The sequence below is a fragment of the Strongylocentrotus purpuratus genome, unplaced genomic scaffold (assembly GCF_000002235.5).
Source record: "Strongylocentrotus purpuratus isolate Spur 01 unplaced genomic scaffold, Spur_5.0 spur5_scaffold_4, whole genome shotgun sequence".
NCBI lineage: Eukaryota > Metazoa > Echinodermata > Echinoidea > Camarodonta > Strongylocentrotidae > Strongylocentrotus > Strongylocentrotus purpuratus.
This window is the reverse complement of record NW_022145610.1, coordinates 10,731,397-10,738,098: the sequence shown is the minus strand read 5'-3', so window position 1 is coordinate 10,738,098 and position 6,702 is coordinate 10,731,397.

Sequence of the window (6,702 nt, the reverse complement as noted above, 5' to 3'; positions counted from 1 at the left end):
GAAAAGAAGTGGGATATCAGTTGCAATTTTCCCGCCAACAACTTGTGGATCGGGGGGGGGGGGGGCAAATGAAAGGAAGGAAGAGAACTTAGGAAAACAAACTGAAATTAGACAAAGATTAAGAGTCGATAAAGACACAACAAATCGTCTTCTTTCTCTAATGATTTAATAAAACGTAAGCTTCCGCTTAGCGCGGGAGGGGGGAAACTAAATTCAGACAAGGATTATTTTTGGGAACGGTACAACAAATCGTCTTCTTTCTCTAATAATTTATTGAAATGTCAAAGCTTCCGCGTTTAGGAGGGAGGGGGAAACTCGCCCCTCCCTGCACCCACCAACCCGTCACTGCTGGTCACCATTACGAACCAATATTTGGCTCGCATAATTTCAAATTTTGCCCCCCCCCCCCCTAAGAAATCCCTGGATCCGCGCCTGATGTATATACAACGGCAACAGTTTCAATATAAAATGTCAGTTCTTCTTACTTAAATCATTGGTCTGGAAATAATTATTTGCCCATTGTTGTGTATTGTATTACATTTTCACTGACAATGAATTCACATTGTAATGCAATTTTCAAGTTTCCCAGGCTTATTTAGGAGAACAGAAGATTGATATTGTTAAGTTGTACGATAACATCACTCAGTTTGATTTGATTGGAGATATATCTCATTGAAAACAGAGTAAAGGCTATACAGTATCAAACAAACCTAAACCATTAAACTTCAAGCTCACTCACACATGATTTATTGCGACACTTTCAAGGCTACTTATTATTTCAAGTTCATGTATATACATAGGGCAACAGCTTCAATATTAAACGTAATTAAATCATTGGTCTGGAAAATGTTATGCCCATTGTTGTATATTATACAACATTTTCCATAACGATGAATATACATTGTATAATGCAATTTTCAGGAAAACCATAAACTTGTCATTATTGTTATATTTGTTATATGATACTAAAGCAAATCGTTTCGCTTATCGATAAGATAAATAAATGTGAAGTACGTGTCAAATAATGAAATCATTACGTGCTATTTTTAACCGGACTAGACATTTGAAATGTATAAAAAATGTATACACTATTGACAGCAAGCAAGTTTTTTAAACAAAGAATTCAGAAATTGAACAACATTGCACATTTTAGTCTACACGGCATGCTCTACACCCTTAGTTGGACTGTAAACAGTTGTCTTCTTAAGTCTTCCATAATTATAAATATAAATTTTAAGGAGGTCAATTTCATTATGAAAACACCACTTTCGTAAGGTTGACACATCAATATATATTGTGCACACATGTAACAATGTGATAATATTTTTTCTTGGGGGGGGGGGGGGGACGGGAGGAGGGCAATCCAAAAAGGGACTGATATGTGAACATTAATATTGATAGGTCGCTTCACAAAAGGGGCATACATAGTCCTTTTTTGTGGATAGTTTTTTGAGCAAAACACAAAATAGGTGGAGCCAACGTCCACACAGGTCACATCGCACCCATGGAGGTTTTGGCCCGAACTTACAAAGGAGGTTTGTCGACAAATCTAGGTTTATGTGCTTCATATGACGCGTTTCGATGCGTTTCAGACCAAGGTTTAGACAAACCTTTGTCTGAAACGCGTCATAATTATGACGCACATAAACATAGGTTTGTCTACAAACCTCCTTTGTGAATTCGGGCCTTTGTGAATTCGGGCCTTTGTGTCGGTGTCCTTCCCTGGCTTTTCACACGACACATTTTTTTCCCAATGTCTTTTGCGAGATGCCCCACATTCCGAGACCCCCCCCCCCCCCCTCACTGAGCGACTTTTCGGCCGGCGCGATTTTCAAATTTTCGGGAGCAAAACAAAAAGAAGAAAGTTGGGCCCCCTCCCCTAAGAAATCCTGGATCCGCGGCTGTGATAATTAGATGATTATGCTAATTAGGCTATAAAAAAAAGTTGCTCAAGGTTGCCGAAGGTTGCCAAGCTGGCAACCAAGCTGAATTTACTTCAATACCCATCTAGAACATGAATCAACCAAAAAACCTTGTACTTATAAACTTTTCCAGGTCATGTACATGGTCTATGGTACCGTCTACTGGACTATTTAATGAAACGTCATATATAGCTTCCGCGCTTTGCAAAGGAGGGAGGGGGAAACTCGCCCCTCCCTACATCTCCCTGCATTATGTCACTGCTGGTCACCAATACGTCCCAATATTTGGCCCCCCCCCCCCTAAGAAATCCTGGATCCGCGCCTGCTCTCTCCCTCCCTCCCTCTCTCTCTCTCTCTCTCTCTCTCTCTCTCTCTCTCTCTCCATTTCCACTGTCCTTCCTTACTTTACTGAGCAGTAAAATTCAATACCAAATAAAGGATAGATGTGATCATTCATTTCTTCTTTCTAAAAAAGAGAACCAAAATCTTTAATTTGAAAGCAAAATCCTGCACACACAAATTTTGGTCAAAGCAAAAAGAAATTTACAAATCAATGGTTGGATATCATGTTAAATACCTTTTAAATATTCCAGTTTCCAGTAAAATAGAAAATATTTGTACCAACCGAGTACTTTTATATTCCCCTCCACCCTGAAAGATATCATGAACATATATTCTACCTTGATTTTAAGATGCGTTTTTTTAATGTTTTCAGCTTATTACTTTAGAGCTGTCTGATATTAAGGTAGTGTATAAAAGTAAAAAATAAGAACATGCACTCATGCTGATATTCACATTAGTGTTAATATTTTAAATAGTAATAATAATTAAAATAAATAAATACAAACATGGTCGTGCGATTACATTGTGATCCTGACTAGATGCAATATACCATTTTTTGTAATGTAATCAAATTTAATGCATAAATCTTTGTCAATTGCTTCATTACAAATTAGTTCATTCACCTGTTATAAACAACTAAATTTTCAATAGTCAGAATGCGAATTGCATGTTACGTAAGTAGTTGCCAGGTAGGATAAACATGACTTGCCCTGCCTAACAAAAGGTAATAAACTATATGCATTTTGCATTCTGACTGTAAAAATACAATATTAATTATTTTTGAATTAAATAGTTGCCTTGAGGCACTTCACGAAGACGTATGCATTAAACTTTACTACGAAAATGGCCTATTGGCAAAGATTGTTTATGTAGTACAAAATACTTAAAGTAGACACACAAAGAATCAAAAGTGTTTTGAATTGATGCAAAACTCATATCATTGCGAAGGGGAAGCCTAACTCTCCTCTTCAAAATATGTTAGGGGCCAGCAGTAATCAACTCTCAAAAATGTTAGTTTTGAGATCCAGATTTTCTGCCTTCAGCGGTCCTTTGTAGAGCGTCAATATTTGTGACGTCACACATGGGACACGGCTGGCTAGCTGCAGACTAATACACGCGTGACTCCGGTACCGAGCCGTTTGTCCAGTGTGTGACGTCACTATTCAGAGCTCGCTACCCTCGTGTGTTTGGCTTACGTTCGGGGGTGCTTGGGGGTCTAAGAAGGGTCTTGAAAAATTGCACGCCTTTCCATGATATCTATATGATTTCTCAGCAAATTATTCGTGTTTTTCAAGAGAAAATCTTTCCATCCATATGTAATTTGTTCTAATGATAAGTTGTTAGTGAATTTTCTTTGTGTAGCTCCTTTAATATGTATCCTGTATGGTTTTGTTTGATCAAAATAAATAGAAATTTATCCAAACTTGCTGAAAAATTGTGTGCACTGCACAAAGAAACAGGTATATGGGACTACACACACACAAGTGGCATGAAAAACCCCAAAATTTTCAGCTATTTATCATCATATTTCAAACATGAGGGCGTTTGAAGAGCAACCCTTGTCAGAGGACATTTCAACTGGATATTCTCCCTTTAATACTAACACACACAAAGAATTAGAAAGCTCACAAATCCTTTTAAAACATATTTTCCAAAACTTAACCTTCTGTTTTATATTAAATTATATATTATTAATGTGATCAAATAAAAACAATAATTGTATTACAATATATGCATACCAGGTTGGCAGTCATAGAATTACAGATCATATATCAACTATATTATAGTAACATTTGCAATAAGAATAAAACTTATATAAAAAGCAGTCAAAATATATTTTCCAAAACTCTGCCTTCTCTTTGTAATGAATGATCTAGATGTGATCAAATTAAAAACAAAATTGTACTATGCACACCAGATTTGGTAGCTATGAATTTACAGTTCATAAGAAATATATCAAACTATATTTTCTAAACATTTGCAATAATAAAAAAAACCTTTAAAAGCACTCAAAACATATTGCACACCCATATGCTATTTATGTACAGTCTGGGGAAATACTATCTCTTACATATGTGTTTGTTATGCCAGCAACTATTTATACATGCATATATTTATTAGATTCACATGTCATATATTAAATAAACTATGAGAAATTTGCATGAAAAGGAAAATAGGCTTTTTTAACTACCAGCACATTGCATATACACCACTAAGAAACAGGCAAATAATGTCTAAGCTATTGGGCATCACTATGTGACGAATATGAACACAAACACAACCTCTAAAAAAATATTAAACAAAATAAGCTTGATCATTACACTCAACTAAAATAGATTTGGACAAACAGAAATGATTAAGCAGCTGTCAGCCCATTGCCTACTAATCCATACAAAATTTATGAATGAAAAAAAAATATTTAAAAATGTTCTATTTAACAACTCTCTGTTGTCAGTTAGGTTGCATACAAAGTAATTTACTGTGAAAATAAAATATATTATAATATAGTTTAAGAGAGAATGCTTCAAGCAAACTTTAAGAAGTAATTTCAAGGAAAATCAGCATTGTCATATGTTATTATTGACACAAATATACATACTACATGTCATTTTTTTTTAATTAGTTCAGTCAATAATTTTACCAAATAGTTTCAACAATGTATACAAGTACAGATGTATATAAAAAATCTACAAATCAAATTATATAAATGTATCTAGGATAACATACATGTACATGTATCACAATCTACTAGATTTTGATTAAAAACTCTAAATCCTTCCTAATCACTTCTTACATTGCAATGTTATGTATATGGGCCTTTGTTAGATAAAATTCATGGCAGTATTCAAAGTGCCGACACATCTTGTTATGAAACCTGATGATACTTTTTAAAATATATCAATTGGATACAAATGTTTTTCATGAGTCAGGTCCTGAGGAAATACTGATAAAATGTATGAATGTATATGAAAGTGTAGAAAACTTTAAGATTTTTATCCTCTAGAAATGCTAATACTCCGAGAAGAATACCTATTCTGTCATCAGCAGAACTTCATAAAAATAATTATCTTCCTGAATAATTTGGCAGATTTCTAGAGATATAGAATACATGTATATAAAGAGACATGTTAATCATATTTCTTTCAGAATATTACAGAAATGGCAGCACAGTCTTCCCTCAATATTTATTTGAAATTCTGTATCTTAAAATGTCTTTCCACTAAATGGCATACAAACACAGACTGTTGACATCTTGGCAATAGATATATTCTGATTTAATTTCTATTAGGGTATATGAAATAAGACAGTTCTTTTGTAGAAAATATATATATAATTTGGTTTTACTATGAACCCAACGAAACGAATACTATTGATACAATATGTAACCTTGGCATTAATAAACCCTGCTTTTCTGTTTTTCTTTTTTTTAAATCTTCTTTTTAAATCAATATCTGTGACCTCAAGCAGTAAAACCATATACCCCAATTTCAAATACTGAGCAGTTTTCCACTGCAAAATGTACTAAAAAGACATCATATTTTGGAGTAATCTGTAATTCTAAAGACAACTTCAAGTTTTCTTTGATTTGATGACCTTCTTTTATTTTAATACCAGTAAGTAATATAATTTGTGATGATTCCATCACAACTATTAAGCATGAATACATGAAGCAAAACCTATCGTTCACCCTACAACAATTTTCATTCAAACTTTAAAAGCAATCATTACCAGTTTTAGCATTTCATCGGTAGTTCTTTCTCTTTGCTTATCTTTAACAAAGCGACTACATTCTTGAAATGGAGAAGACTAGATATAGAGGTAAGGTAAGTAATGCTTTTTTCCCTGAAATCTAAGAGCACTAGCGATAGAAGATATGATGATTCAACTTTTGATCCAGCAACAATTGCTCCAAGATTTTATTTTTTCTGAGACATATGGTAAGGATAAGAGTTGCAATGGAGTTAAGGTTAGGTTTAGGGTAAGGGTTAGGTACAATGTGGGTCCAGGGTGTAAGTTAGGAGTATGCTTAGTGCATGGGATTAACCACAGAGCAATCGTCGCTAGATCATGTGTTGAACAGCTAGATGAAACACACAAGTATACAATAAATAGATGAAACAGATGAGTATACTACACATACATTGTAGCTTCAATATGGACACAAAATTAAGCCATTTGTACTACAGCCACCAAAATACACAAAAATATAATGATTCATATCATACATGTATATGTACATTTAGAAGAATGCGTTTTTAAGTACAAAAGTAGATTGCAAAAGAAGACTTGTATATCTGCAGAGAGCACATGAAGTACTTGATTTAAGCTAATTTGGAATACGAACTGCAAGCTGATTTTAGCAAAATAGATCTCGCAAGAACATCACACACAAGCTTTGCTATATATTTGTTCTCATCAGACAGTTTTGCAGAAGACT